General features: G+C 42.2%; 1 protein-coding gene across 1 annotated transcript in view; it reads right to left on the reverse strand.

Moving 5' to 3' along the window:
- nlgn3a (neuroligin 3a) overlaps positions 1 to 7,873 on the reverse strand; it is a 195,625-nt gene extending 187,752 nt beyond the window's left edge. Inside the window, exon 1 of the mRNA XM_086105720.1 lies at positions 7,598 to 7,873. The gene's annotated coding sequence lies outside the window, so the exon portion shown is untranslated. The remainder of the gene's footprint in view (positions 1 to 7,597) is intronic.
- Between the last annotated feature and the right edge of the window lie 8,756 nt (positions 7,874 to 16,629).

Raw genomic sequence — 16,629 nt, forward strand, 5'->3', positions numbered from 1 at the left:
ACAACGAGAATAACAGGTATTAAGAAGAAGGTATTAAAAACAAAGGGAGCGGATGTCATGTCTGCCAGACACAAGGGGGGCCATATTTTGGAGACAAGCGCACAGGCGCTCGGCATCAAAACAGTCACATCTACATTTTTCTGATGGGGTAAATCTAGTTTGTGAATTTGATAGTCCGCATAAGCCTCAATAGGCATTCCAGTGGATTCTATTGCACGCCCCGATCGGGAAATTCGGTGACCAAAACTAGACTCGATTTTAGACCTGCTAAAAGCACGACCTGTGGTGTATCGCGATCACGGTGGATTTGATTGAGCAGGCAGACAGATTCTGCACTCCGCGGACGTGTGTGGTGCGCATCACGGTTTTTCAAGTGTGTGGGGCAATCTCTCTGCATCATTGTGGAAATCAATTCATTGAATGAATTATTATCATCATCTTAAATATATTTTTAAAAAAAGGTGTGTGTGTGTGTGTGTTGGGGAGGGGGGAAGGTTGCATTCTCCAAATACCCATTTCACAGCAGCCAACTCTGCATCATCCAAAAAAAAGGAGACATTCTTGCAATTCCTTCTAAACGTACTTTGCACATGCCAATCTCGTGCACGGACTCCAGAAAGTTTGTTATGCGTCTGCCAGGTTGAGCGCGTGCCTCACCTGTACTGGATTTAAAGGGGATGAGGGGAGCCATTTCGATTGGCCAGGAATCAAGTCGGCCTGTGGTGAGCCCCACAGCGGCACAAACGGCTATTTCTATCTACGCCCGTCTACAAAAATGTCAAAAGAAAGAAAACGCCGCCCATGCACAAAGCTAGACTGCACATTGCGCTCCACTTGCACTGGGCACGTAAATAGGGCCTGAGGTCTTTCATCCAGCTACGCAAGGAAACATATTGAGTCATGTGGCGATTAGAAATACAGAAGGAGAGTATGGAACAAAAAAAAAATATGCCCCTTTGCGGAGGACGCCATTCGTCTGGAAAAGTATTTGAGAGAATGTTTGACCAAGAGTGAACCCTTGTAGGTATTTAACTCAACAAACCTTCATTTGTAGAAAGTGCTACTCCTCAGACATGCATTGAGACTTTTAGAAGTGGAATGATGAGTTCTAAGTCCATTTTGTGACATGGTCAGTGAGAGGGATCCTGTGACAAGTGATCCCATGCCATAATCATGGCCAGTGTGTAGGTTTTGTCAATCCATCAGACCCTTGTAACACAACATCGAGCTATCTGGGTAACAAACTAATCCTAACATGTCTGTGACAATGCAGAAAAACATTTTATGAGCTCAAAAGTCACTGGCTCGCCAATTCCTCAATGGAAATATCAGGCTTCTGTGAAAACACGCATCCATCCATTTTCCGATCCGCTTTATCCTCACAAGGGTGACGGGCATTCTGGAGCCTATCCCAGCTGTCTTCGGGCAGTAGGTGGGTTCCGCCCTGAACTGGTTGCCAGCCAATCGCAGGGCACACTGAGACAAACAACTATTCACACTCACACCTAGGGAAAATCTAGAGCAGGGGTGCCAAACTCATTTTTGTCACAGGCCACTTGGGAGTTACGTCTTCCCTCGGAAGGCCGTTATGACAGTGAAACTGAATAAATGTTTGATCATCACATCGTATTGTTACTTCTACACAGAAAAAGAAAAGACAGATTACTAGTTTTGAAATCAGTCAACTATTCGTTTGTAGTTTGTTCAATTATTACAGAGAGTGTAAACCACGTCACCAAAGTATTGCAGAATGTCACCGTTATTTATTACATATGACAATTTGAGATTTCGGTACAGATGTAAGCAAGCATCATGGAAATAAAATGATGTGGTGGGCCGGATCTGTCTTCAGGGCCTTGACTTTGACACCTGTGATTTTGAGTGTTCCATTAACCTGTCATGCATGCTTCTGGAATGTGGGAGGAAACCGGACTACGCCGATAAAACCCACACGGGGACAGGGAGAACACTCAAACCCTACATACAAATGCCGGAGTCGGAATCAAACCCTGCAGCTCTGCACTGTGCCGCCCTCTGTGAAAACAGAAATGTCCAAATGTTTTGGTGTGAGGATGATTTGTGAATCACGGGGTCTTGCTCAGCGACTAAATAATCGTTCAAGAGGTATGTCACAAGACTCTTTTGTATTTTAAGATCAGATGTATTCCTGTATGTCATATTGTTAAAAGAAAAAGGTCACATGAATAAAAACTATGCAGCGTGCCAGTTTAGGAATGAGTAAAGGCTTTCCTTCTGCTGCTGTCATGTTTGTCTTTCAGCACCACATCTTGCCGCATCACATAAAGAGGATGTGATGCATTTTTTACATCTCAGAAAGGAAAAACAATCAAAAATAGCTCCTCAGTGCCAGTGCATATCTTACTACATCCCTAATCTTAACTCAGCAATACATACCTGTGACACTTTTTGGGCCGGGGCTGAGTGTAAATTGTAAATATATGATCATTTCTATCCAACAGCAAGTGCCGACATACTGCGTGACATCTGTTTTGTAGTTAGATGTACAGCGGGCGATGTCCAAAAGAATATTTACTAGGCAGACGCTGGTCGTTGGCACGCAAACCTGCTAGTTAGGGGAGATGTTTTTGGGCCTAGAACAATGTGAAATCTCTGTTAAATACCCTATGTGGGGAAGTTATGTGGACTCTTTTTATTCCAAAACCATTTTGTTAGTACCAAAAAAAAAAAAAAAGGGTCTTCTGCTGCTTCCCATTTCATTCCATTAGTCAACTATTGAGTAATAAAATGCAAACCTTAAATCAGCTAGACTAGAAAACATGATGGCATTTATTTTGAATTGTCTATGGCTCGATGGTAAGTGGACTGCATCATACATCAGTGACGTAAAATTAGGCTGAGTGTCTCTGGTGAGTTACAGATTTGGAGTTTAGAGGTTGAGCATTTACTTTTATATGAGATAGATGAAAACCACCAACATGAAAACCACGAAGCTGTGTATACTAGAAAAAAAAAGCAAAACGTGAACCTGAGAGATGGGAAATCAATCACAACCATTGTCCAAACATTGCTTTCATCCAAAATAATCATTTCGAATTTGCTGAAGAAAGAAAGCACTTGTAGTGAGAGATGCTGTGAGGGCAGTTAATAGAAAACAACAGCTCTTGATTACAGAAATATCGTGAGAGCTGTAAAGAAGACCCCAAACAATTGTCAACAACCTCCAGAGGGCAGGGGTGACAGTTTTACAATCAAGTGTTTGCAGAAGACCTCATGAACAACAGCAGCAAAACCTGACGTTTCGACCCACTCATAAAGCAAGGCTGAAAATGTCCAAAAAGAGCAGAAGATAGCTCATGGTCCTAAAAACTCAGCAGGTATCTTGAAACTTAGTGGAGGGAGAAGAATGTTTCGGCTTGTACTTGCATGGCTTCTTCTAGAACAGGTTCACTCATCGCCACTGATGGAAGCAACAAAAAGACACAAGTAGTTTTCAGTTTACAACAATGCGTTAGGCACGTTGCCATTGATGACGATGCAGCGCGAGAAGAAACACAACATCGATCTAACAACTCAGCCATGCCATCCATCCATCCATCCATCATCTACCGCTTATCCGGGGCCGGGTCGCGGGGGCAACAGCTTTAGCAGGGAAGCCCAGACTTCCCTCTCCCTAGCTACTTCTTCCAGCTCTCCCCGGGGGATCCCGAGGCGTTCCCAGGCCAGCTGGGTGACATAGTCTCTCCAGCGTGTCCTGGGTCTTCCTCGGGGTCTCCTCCCGGTGGGACATGCCCGGAACACCTCACCAGGGAGGCGCTCAGGGGGCAACCGAATCAGATGCCCAAGCCACCTCATCTGGCTCCTCTCGATGTGGAGGAGAAGCGGCTCGACTCTGAGCCCCTCCCGGATGACCGAGCTTCTCACCTCAGCCATGCCAACATGTTTCAAATAAATGGAACATAGTACTTACACAGACGATATTTTTTTTTTCCTAGGGAAACTGCGTAGCTCTAATTGTTCTAAAAAGGGACCTTTGGAACTCAAGGTTCCACGATATTGTATTTTGTATCTGTTCCACTGTTTTTGCTCATTTATAAACCTGGTGTTTTGTGAAGAATAGTATATCCAAGTTTTGTATGAGGTGCAGATGTAAACGCCAAAAATTAAAAGCTTGTCTGATATTTTAAATTGCTCAAAAATATACACAGGGAACACTTCCATTGTGTTGTTTAAGCGTTCTCTTTATTTTTTTGAGCAGTATTTTAACGTCAAATGGCAAACGTTTTCAGTTGAAAGGAAAATTTAAATAAAAGGCCTTCGAATACCTTTGGAGGCGAGTGTAATTTTTCATTTTACGTTTAGTTATATTTTATGCAGTGTAACTAAAGCAGGGAAAAGCGCTTCCAAAAGAATGTCTTCTGCATAGGTCGAAGACGAACATCAGTGGGACATATTTCCGGTCAGAAGTATGCATTTGGGAAATTATTCATTTCCTCCTCTGCATCTTCAAGACAACATGTCAAACAGAATGAAGAATATTGGAAAACACAAATAACCTTGCAACCCTGCCCCCCCCTGCTGTCTCACTTTCAGATCGGCACTACAGCATACACACAACGTGCACACAATCGTCCTTCCCAGACAAGTGGATTGGGGGGCAACAATACGTTGAAAGTGAAAATAGTGACTCAGTCATGTCACATCAGGCCGAGACAAACTGCTCGAGTCAGAACGAGCTGACCCGGCTGACCTTGGCAGCACACTGAGGCTGATTGGGTTTTTTCCTTGGGGAGACTCACGTAAACTAGTGGCGCGCTTTGAACTGCACTGCGAAACGTGTTCGAGGACTCATGAGCGGGCTACCCCGTGTGCCTGTTAAGGCCCTTCCAGTCCGCTGGGGGACAATTTGTCTGGAAAATGAACACAATCGGCGCACTCTGTTGCAGGCATTTATTGGACGACAGCTTCAACAGAGATTGCCTTGTTTGCAGTCAATGAAGCTTATGTGATTTTTGACAATGCAAGAGTCAAAGTCAAAGAATGTCAAAGTGAGGCACAAAATGGGGACTGCAAAAAAAAAAAAAAAAAAAAAAACTCGATTTCAGACCACCACTGAGACACAACGACTAGGGGGAGGTTACAAGCATCCGACTAATCCTGATACAAAAAACATTCAGACAATATGAAGAGGGATGTTCAATGCCACTTTTTTTTCAGACCGATACCAGAGTTCTGATACCTATGGTACTTTTGATCCATATACAGTCAAACCTCGGTTTTCGAACGTCTCTGTTCTCGACCAAATCGTTTTTCGAGTTTTTTATGCCTCGGATTACGACCGAAAATCGGTTCTCGACCAAACTGAGCTCACTTGAATGCGCCACTTGACTCCTCTCGCCTTCCTTACACAAGGAAGTGACGCTTCCTCGTGTAGTGTTCCATTGTGAGCAGACGTGTTCAATAAAGATTTTTTTTTTTTTTTTAAAAGAGCATGGTTTCGGTTTTCGAACAAATCCCTTTTCGAACAGCCTTCTGGAACGGATTATGGTCGAAAACCGAGGTATGACTGTAATTACAGTACATTTCACATAATGCAACATATTGAAAACAAAGAACTTTTTATGACGCAACATGATGGTTCCCCAATGTGTCAAACTGTCGCAGTCTCGTGCCACCGACTGCCAAACAGGACTTATTCAATGTTCGTATTCCCCCCCCCCCCCCCCCGCAAGTATCGTTTGTTGGTATCGGCAGCCTCTATGCACACCCGATACCTTCAAATAAGTCCGTTATTGGCCCGATGAACAGAAAATTCCATCCCTATCATGATCGACAAAGTCCAACACCATCTCATGAGAAACGGAACCATTAACTGTGCTTGTCCTTTTCTTTGTGTGTTTTTATTTGTGATGCCACCACAAAGGGGAAGCAGTGATAACGAGAGAAGATGATAAAAAAACATCGAACATCAGAACTTATGGGCGGCCCGGTAGCCCAGTGGTTAGCACGTCGGCTTCACAGTGCAGAGGTACCGGGTTCGATTCCAGCTCCGGCCTCCCTGTGTGGAGTTTGCATGTTCTCCCCGGGCCTGCGTGGGTTTTCTCCGGGTGCTCCGGTTTCCTCCCACATTCCAAAAACATGCGTGGCAGTCTGATTGGACGCTCTAAATTGTCCCTAGGTGTGAGTGTGGGCGTGGATGGTTGTTCGTCTCTGTGTGCCCTGCGATTGGCTGGCAACTGATTCAGGGTGTCCCCCGCCTACTGCCCGGAGATGGCTGGGATAGGCTCCAGCACACCCCGCGACCCTAGTGAGGATCAAGCAGTTTGGAAAATGGATGGATGGATCAGAACTTATTGTGTCAAATTTATTTTACCAAGTGAGTCTTCAATAAGGGCCTAATGACTAGTAGACATCCTTTTGTGTGTGTGTGTGTGTGTAATATTTCAATATGTTAATGTATTTAATGTCCGGCGATTTAGGTAGCCTTTTGTTTCTCTAAATATTTGTTTTTAGCTGTTTTATTGTTATGCATTTTATGTTGTTAAAACAATGGTTACAGAATGCAGTATGACACTTTCAGTAACTTTGTATTGATTGGTTGATTGGTGAATTGATTGATTGATTGTACTGTATCAAGGAAAATGGTCAAAAGCTATATAGGGTGTAATAGAATAGGCTGGATCACTTGGTCATGTTTTGCTCATTCAACTAAATCACTATGACAAAGAGCATTTGACATTTTCACTCGCTTATATCCGGTTTGGGACCCATTACTCACAGCTACATTATTCTGCATAGTGAGCTTGTTGTGTCCAGACTTCTCTGGGAGGAAGGAAGTGGACAGGCATATGCAGCCTGCTGCATCTCACTGCCTTTAAACTTGCAGCGGCTTCTTCTTCTAGTCTATTCTCAGCAACATGCACCTGTCTCTTTGTCCTTTCTTTCTTTTTTTTTCTGGAACTTCAGATTTGCAAAAAATGTGATTAATTCAATCCATTTGACTCCAGTGATGAGCATGGAAATAATAAATCGACAAATATTCTCAGCTCACAAGGGCAGATGATCTCTACAATCAGATCCCACAAGCATTTAAATCGACATTTGAATTGAGCAGGGTATTTATGTAGCGTCAAAGTAACAGGAAGCTTGAACGTTCAATTTTAAAGCCGATTCATATTTTCAGTATTAGCTCTAAAAAGTGATTGCTTCGTGGAAAATGACACTCCCGACCCAGATGATTTTAGCCCGACACCGCGTATTTTAACTTCTGTGCTATCTCATGTGAGTGCATTTTTTAAGAGTGGGAGCTCGTGCGTCACTCCTCCACCACGCACACGCATTGTCTTTAAAAGTAACAAGTGTTCGCATTGGGAACAATTAATACAAAGCATGCATCGGTACCAACAGGCAGCACTACTTGGCGGTTGCCGACACGCGTATGCCCGTCAATTAGTGCATGGGGTAAAAAAAAAAAAAGACCGCATGCATCCGACGGTGGGGCAGCGCGTTTCAACCCAAGAATGGGTTTGTGAAGTAAAATGCACAGAGCGTTGCAACATCACTTTCCTCCCACACAGTGCACACGCCGCTTATTATTGAGTGTCATGAAACGTCTCACCTGCACAATCCAGATGTACATCCCCCCATAACCGTGCGTCTGTCTTTACAATAAAGAAAACAAATTACGTGGGTATACTCCAAATCTCCCCAAATGGCCTCTTTTTTGAAATTTCTTTGAGAATGAAGCCTCCAGTGCAGCAAGTCTCATTCCGTTGTCATTTCCAAAAAGGTGCCTCCAGTGCCAGTTTTCATTTTTTTTCTCTTCTTCTTCAGCGGGAAAGCTCCCCCTTCCGAGTCCGCCTACCTCTGGAGTGGATGCTCTTTCGCCTCAACTCGAGACTCAACGCGAGCCTGGCGAGAACGCGCGGCGCGACACCGCTGCCTTCTCCAGAGCGCCAATTGGAGCCGGAGAAGGGAGTTACGAGGTAACCAAGGGCACACGCATCATAGATGGAGAAGAGCAGAGCAGTTTGATGCCTTCCAACTACATGCACCGACTGTCTGATTCCAATTCCTATCATAATTGTGATATGATGATGAGAATTATTCCCGTTTTTTCTTGTCATTCTGCCCACTCATTTATTATGTGGATCTCATCCCACATAATTCATCTGATCCACATCGTTCGAGTACAAAATGTTCCAAAGATTCACACCATCACGGGTATTACTTTTGTTCTCATTCCAAAAATTACCCAAAGATTCACCGTTCATTCTCTATGGCGCATTCAACAACAACATATTCACTTCAAAATTCTAAATGTTCAGCTCATTTAATTCACATTGGAAACGATTTTCAACGCTGCAGATATTTTTACATACCAGAAATTCAACATTTTCCGTCAGTATATCGCACATTTTAAACAATATAATTCCACATCATTCTATATCATTCAATACCTTTTGATACGTTCCGCATCATTCCATAGCTTTCACTATCCATCCATCCATTTTCCGAACCGCTTGATCCTCACTAGGGTCGCGGGGGGTGCTGGAGCCTATCCCAGCCGTCTCCGGGCAGTAGGCGGGGGACACCCTGAAACGGTTGCCAGCCAATCGCAGGGCACACAGAGACGAACAACCATCCGCGCTCACATTCACACCTAGGGACAATCTAGAGCGTCCAATCAGCCTGCCATGCATGTTTTTGGAATGTGGGAGGAAACCGGAGTACCCGGAGAAAACCCACGCAGGCCCGGGGAGAACATGCAAACTCCACACAGGGAGGCCGGAGCTGGAATTGAACCCGGTACCTCTGCACTGTGAAGTCGACGTGCTAGCCACTGGACTACCGGGCCGCCAGCTTTCACTATGATTTCATATTTTCAGCAAGATATTGCACATTTTTCACCCATCATTCCACATCCTTCCATATCATTCAATATATCCTACACCATTCCACATCATCTCATATCTTTCAATGTCATTTCACATTTTTCACCAATATCAAGAGTGCAGAGTTGATTCCATAGTATTCAATATCCATGCGTCTCATTTCAAATCAGTCATTACGATTCCACAGCTTTCATTATTATTCTAAAATTCCATCTTTCCGTATGTGATAGGTTGATTGATCGATATACAGATAGTCAGAAAGTTTAAAAAGTTTGTTAAACTGACTATCTATCACAGCACCTTGACTTGAGATTTTGGGTGTAATGATTTTTCTTAACATGAAAAATGTTTTCACTTTATTCAATCGTTCACGTATTGACACTTTTGATGAACAAGTGAATCAGCACCACTTTTGCTGTAATTGATAAGAGCATTAATCATTTAATGTAATTTACGTTTCGACTACTTTAATACTCGCATCTTCATGATGAAAAGCACCACTCGTGTCATTCCCCACTTCAGCTGTACTTCTCCTCTTCCAGTGTCATCCTGACACTGCCAGCAGCGCTACTGCAACTTACAAGAGTGTCTGGTTCTTGCTCTTGTCGGTTACGCACATTTGGTGCGAAAAATGTTGAAACCTTTCGTAGTTTTGATGATAATTTCTTTCATCTTGCTACTCTACTTGGTGAAATAATGCTGCTTAATTTTACTTAGAATGCACAATTTCTTTTGCTACCTTCTTCCTGAATCATGTTAAAATAAGCGCGATAAGAAGATGGATGTGGGGAATCACTCACAGTGATCTTGCCAGATTAGGCATTGTGATGTGTTTTTAACCACATGAATTCAGGTTAAATGAGGGTGAAGGACTTCAGAATGTTTGCAATTCACACTAAGGTGATACAATAAGGTAGGGATAGATGTCGAAGAGCGCCACCATATTTCATCAGCGCAACTCGGGGTGTGGGGTACATGGCACTGCACACTTCCTAACCAGATTCAGGACAAAAATAAAATTTTTGATATTGACAAAATGTGTGCATATATGTGTTATTGGGCCAATGTACAGTATCTTAATTAGTATTTTAATTTAGATTTCACACAGAAAAAATGCAATGCTCAACTACCCCCAAAAAACTATAAAATGTGCTTTCTCTCCTTCCTCCCCCACCTCCTGCCAAGGGCTCTCTTGCATAAAAATTCCCTTTTAAAGTCGGCTCCGAACTGCTGAACTCCATATCAACATGAAATGCCAGAACTCATTTTATGCATGTTTTTACAAAAATCTATGTACTCAAAGATTTTAATATTCCTTGTTTTCCTGCATGTCAAATCAAATCCCCAAATGAACAAAATAATACAGTGACTCATTCACCTGTGTGCACAGTGCAGGTGAAGGGCAGTACTGTAATTTAGGCCGATGCTTGTCCAATTAAGCCGCCATACACATTTGGAAAACTATCAAGCATTGACTATCTCCATGTTTTTGGAGGACACATATTTACTAACTCTTCATGCACTTTAAGCAAACGTTCAACGCTGTAGAAAAACATAAATCACTGTTTGTATATATTTGAGTTCAATGTTGTGACAGCCATGACAAGCTCTTCTTCACAACTCCAGCCGCTGTGTTGGAGGGCTTGTTGAGTGATGTCTGCCATCCTGTGGTGAACACTGGTCTTACAACTTTCAATTGTGCGCGGCAGCTCACCATCCCTGCACTCAGATTACTTAAAATTCTCACACACTACCCATGCTTCTGTTTGCACAAAGCCTCCAAATACATTCTCAACTCCTCCCTTTCACTTTTAACTCCTTGCCAAATGTTCTGGAAGAAACACCTCAAAAGGACACACAGTACCTAACCCAAAGCAAATGAAGATTTGCGCCAATGTAATTGATTCACGCAATATTTATAATTTGTGTTTTGAATAGATGGTGGCAGTTTTGTTTGTGTTTGTTTTTTTGGCCTTAAATTCATATGTTGATGTTTTTTTTTTGTGGGGGATCAAATTTTAAAACTGAAATGCATTTCTGCAGTTTCTTGGTGTCTGTTTACACTGCTCATTCATTTTTCTTATGAAGTTATACTGCAAAATGTAGGGATGCTAAAACGGTCTCAAAGTTGAAGTGTTTCAAATGCTAAATGTGTTTCCATTAAAAGAAAATGCTCAATCTGCATAGCATATGCGAATAGATCCCATTGCGACAACCAATGGCAAACGTGGGGCTGTTGTATGTCTGCCACTGAAGGTGATGCTCTTGATTAGAGCAATGTGTATATTTACTGTGACAGGAGTTCAAATTAATCGATATGACGAAGTAAGGAAAGTAGCACGATCTGGTGCACCGACCGCAAAGCAGAGTATAAACAGAATGGAAAGTAATATGAAATGGCATTGAATGGAAACCATTGTATTGCGTTAACAAATACAGTACAGTAATCCCTCGTTTATCGCGGTTAATGGGGACCAAAACCACCCGCGTGGACCAAAACCACCAAAACCATAAACGAAAATCCGCGAAGTAGCGTCCAATTAACATAAACAGGTAAAAAAATATGTATACTGTATTTTTTTTTTAAAGTCCGCAAACGGTCCGCAAGAAGCTGCAAAACAACAGCGAGTCACATAGAGCAACATATACAGTACTGTACTCCATGTATAAGTAAAAAAAAAAAAAAAAGTTTGAAAAATCTGCGATGCACTGAACCCGCGATAAACGAACCGCGAAGTAGCGAGGGATCACTGTATATGTATCTTATATGTATAAAGGCAAACCATCTTGACAATGTGTGTGGATGTTCGAAATGGATGAGGCAGTGTAACTGCTCCCAAATGAGGAATCAAATGAAGGAAAATGGAATACAATGACTATAAATGAAAAGGATTTATGATAATAAAAATAATTTAAAGCCAAGAAAATTCATAATTATTTTTTTATGTATGGTATATTTGTAGGGTGGCCCGGTAGTCCAGTGGTTAGCACGTTGGCTTCACAGTGCAGAGGTACCGGGTTCGATTCCAGCTCCTGTGTGGAGTTTGCATGTTCTCCCCGGGCCTGCGTGGGTTTTCTCCGGGTGCTCCGGTTTCCTCCCACATTCCAAAAACATGCATGGCAGGCTGATTGGATGCTCTAAATTGTCCCTAGGTGTGAGTGTGGGCGTGGATGGTTGTTCGTCTCTTGTGTGCCCTGCGATTGGCTGGCAACTGGTTCAGGGTGTCCCCCGCCTACTGCCCGAAGACGGCTGGGATAGGCTCCAGCACCCCCCGCGACCCTAGTGAGGATCAAGCGGTTCGGAAAATGGATGGATGGATATATTTGTATTTCAATGAGTGTCCTAAAGATTGATGAAAGGGGCAGTGTGAGCACAAGGGGATTTGCAAATTGCAAATTAAACCGAGGTCCGACAGCAGAACTGTGATTGTTCCCCGTGTATGAAAAAAAATGAAGTGCATGGAAAACAGCTGGAGAGCCTTTATTTGATTGGAACCAGTGACAGTGTGTGGGGAAAAAAAGAACCGTGTGCCTTGGAAATGGGTCAGCAACACCTTCTCAATCAAGTCCTTGACTTTACCTCTGAGGCCTTTGCAATCAGTAGAAGAGCCAGCATAGGTACTCAGTCCCAAGGCACTCATTAAAAACCGACGGGAATCCTTTGCCAGAATGGACAGGCGAGCAATAAACACCGAGGAACTTTTTCTACCTCCGATGAGGGGTTGCTTCAGAATTAGTATAACACATTTGCATGATGAGAAGGTGTAATGATGTAAGAGCTTTTAAATATTTTAATGTTGCGACGGATAAAAGGCTCATTGTTTTACTATAAAACAGGACATTGCTGTTGGCTTTCTCTGTGCACTGGTTCCCCCACGGTTTGCAAAATCAGATAAGAGGATTCATATCATCATGTTGTTTATTAATGCAGCCCATTTTTAATGTGTGATTATTTCCTCTGCTGATCGCAGTCAGATTTGTGCTTGATTGTAGAATTATTCTGGACTAGTATGCCAGATGAAACTACAAGCACGGTAATAAACATACTGTCAAAATAACATCTAATTTAAATAGAAATATGCATTAATATTAGAGTTGATGGGGGAAAAAAAGTAAAATAAAGTATTAAAAAGGTGTAAATGTGCAATTTCAGAGTTTCATCAACTCATGTTGAGGCAGTGATGGCGCCTACATTTCGCAGGTAAGCTCAGGCAAGTCCCAATTTTGCTCTCAAGGCGAGTGTCAGCTTTGAGGCAGGCAGATGAATGTGGTGCCTGTAGCGTTTAGATGATTTCTGGAGAGTAACATCGACGCCTCAGGACTCGGGATGACATCACAATGTCAAAGAGCGTTATCATGCGCCATTTACTGTCTGAAAATTGTGCATTTTGGTCAATGCGGTGGCAAATTATATATATATAAATGCATTCTACATACATTTCAGAACACCTACCGCTATTATAATTATAATTGTACATTTATCTTGCACTGAATGGATTTTGTGACTTTTTTGACGAAGTACGTATTTGTGTACTGACTTAGGAACAATGGATAAAATTGTTGACTGTTAATTATTCGCAGAGGTGGGCATTCAGACACAAGGCTGAGCCACGTGGGCCCAGTCCGTTCCTCATCGCCGACAGCCAATCGGCATGGATAATGCGGGGTGTGGGGCTGAAAGAGCAACATGCCGTTCACTCACAAAGATTCCTCCGGGCAGCATCATTCTGCCCAAAATGACATGAGCATGTTAACAGGAGTTCAGAACAAAATGGCTTACTTAATCCATTCTAACACACACGCGCACGCATACACGCACACAATAATAAAACAAATGAATTTTATATTTGAGAATGGTTGATTGCAATTAGCAAAAAAACACTATTCGTCACATTTGTTATAACGGTCAATATGGCCTGGCATTAGTAAATGAGCAAACTTACCAGTGTGAAGAAAAAAACCCCATCCTTCTCTGGCTTCATCTTGTCCTGTAATGTTCTGTTTGTTTTGCTTGCGTTTCAGCTGCAGCTGGAGTGAGGGGCATTTTCCTCTAGCAGGCGCACCTTTTCCACGTTTCCCAATCAAGCCTTGCCAAGTAGTTCAGTATTTCATTTATTTATTTATTTTTGCTCTCTCTTTTGTTTCGCGTTACTGGACGCTTGACATTTGTGCAGTCTCTGTGTTGTTCCTTTTCAGCACTTTTAGTTTATGTGTTGTTTTTTCCTGGACCATTTTGTCCAGCGATTTTTATTTGTACTGTCGGTACGTGTTTCTGGAAAATAATTATTTTTAGTTTCCGCAGTTTTTCCCATTTCTAGATCCAAAAATGATTCAGTTCTTTTCTGAACCTGACATGTATGATTTGCGGAACTCAGGCTTATGTGCCACTTTGTGCTTCAAGATCCATCTCTGGTTTCCACTCATTTTCCAGCTTCCCTATGATAACATTTCTAGTAACGCACCATTACGTGTACATTGCTTTTCCTGTGTCTACTTTGTTGTTTTTCCTCAGGTGTGATGGCTTCTGGCAAGTCATCTTAGATGCTGGAGTGGAATGATTTAAATTATTTTTTTTTACAGTTCATGTTCCTCATGTACTACTGTCGGGTGGTACCATCAGTTTTAAGAAATATGACAAAAAATGATTTTAGGCAACTTGCAAACTCCCCCTTTAACATCCATAATTGATGAAGGAACGTATTAGCAAGTTTGTTTTGTACTTTGTATGTGTACAGAGAGCTCGCACAGGCACAAAAAGGATGAAGATGGCATCCCCTCTATTAGCTGTAGTCCATCTGATTAATTTCTCTTTTTAACTGACAGAATCAGTGATTGGCTGAAACACATTCACTATAAAAGTGCATTTTACTGATAAATTTGTCAGACTCGAAAGGAGTAAAGACGCCATTCAAACAATAGACAATTGTTATGAGGTGGTTTCGCTATTAGTATTTACTGAGCAAAGAAACTCTTTGTTCCATTGCTTTGTGAAATGATAATGACTGTCAATGTTGTAAGTAGCTCCAAAAATCTTAAGTGTAATTATATATCTCATCCAAATGTCTGCTTGCATCTAAATAGGCAGGCTTTACCAACATACTTTGTACGTAGTGCTTGTAAAGACCCACATGCCAGATGCGGCTGACATTAACACACAGTTGTATTGACAGCAGGAATGTTCATTTGATATCTGCATTTGCAAATACACACATGTTCATCCTTGAAACAGGCAGGTGCAGGATTAGAGGAGGTGGGCAACATGCGACACGGCTCAATCACCGGCCAAAACCAAGATGAACAAGAAAGGCATCTTTACATCAAGAGGACATGTACTGTTTCAAAAACATAAATATTCGGTTTCAGAATCATTTAGTCTAATCATTTAATTAATTATTAAATTAATCATTAATTATAATTAATCCTTTAGTCTCATTCACCATTTAAATAGATTCTACATTTCAAGTCAGGAAGGTTTGTTTTTTGTTGTGTATGTTATGTAGTGCATTATACGAGTGTGTGTGTGTGTGGATATATATATATATATATATATATATATAAAATTTCGGGCGGCCCGGTAGTCCAGTGGTTAGCACGTCGGCTTCACAGTGCAGAGGTACCGGGTTCGATTCCAGCTCTGGCCTCCCTGTGTGGAGTTTGCATGTTCTCCCCGGGCCTGCGTGGGTTTTCTCCGGGTACTCCGGTTTCCTCCCACATTCCAAAAAGAAACATGCATGGCAGGCTGATTGGACGCTCTAAATTGTCCCTAGGTGTGAGTGTGGGTGTGGATGGTTGTTCGTCTCTGTGTGCCCTGCGATTGGCTGGCAACTGGTTCAGGGTGTCCCCCGCCTACTGCCCGAAGATGGCTGGGATAGGCTCCAGCACCCCCCGCGACCCTAGTGAGGATCAAGCGGTTCGGAAAATGGATGGATAGATATATAAAATTTCCTTTTCTGTCGTCATCAAATAAAGTGTATCATTGGCAATTGTTCAATGCAAAGCTCTTCACACAGCCAACGGTGGCACATTATGAGGTTGTTTTTTTTTTCTCTGTTTATTTCTTTTATAGTATTTACACAGACTACAGTAAAAAATAAATAAAAAGAAAAATCTCAGTCAGGACGTGATCATAATGCTCGGTACTACGACCTTCAGATTGCAAATCCAAGCTTAAGTGCATACAGAGAAACAGCGACAGATCTGTTGACAAAAAACGTTTTTTGAGATCTGTCAGATAATTACATGTTTGTTGTTCAAGAGTGCCCGATTCAATTGACTGTAGAGCAACAGCCAGCCATAGAGAATCATCTTGCAAGAGAAAACAAAACCATGACCTGTTACCATGGGCTTCATGAGCTTTGCTGAAACTACAGCAAAATATCCCCCTCCTGAAAATGAAACAATGCCTATCCCTCATTTGACAACAACTGGGCATTAGAGTGGCAAACAGAAGCAGAGACTCTAGCAATTTAGAGGATTTGGTGGTTTGAGCGATGAGCAACATTTCGACTTGACGGTGACACGGTTCGGCTACGGGCCAAATAAGGAAAGAATCCCACAAATGTAGACAGGTGGCAAGAATCAACAAAAAGTGTTTGTTTTCAGAAAAGCGGGAGGAAGTACAAACAAAGGTCGCTGGCAACTAAGAACCAGGAAAACACAAAAGGTAATTATTTAACAAGAATACACTAGTAAACAAAATGGTCCAATCACGCAGAAAACAAACTGAGAAGGACACAATGTGATAACACAAAAACTA

Source organism: Hippocampus guttulatus, chromosome 2 (assembly GCF_054856545.1).
Source record: "Hippocampus guttulatus isolate MCC_2025c chromosome 2, RoL_Hgut_1.0, whole genome shotgun sequence".
Taxonomy (NCBI): domain Eukaryota; kingdom Metazoa; phylum Chordata; class Actinopteri; order Syngnathiformes; family Syngnathidae; genus Hippocampus; species Hippocampus guttulatus.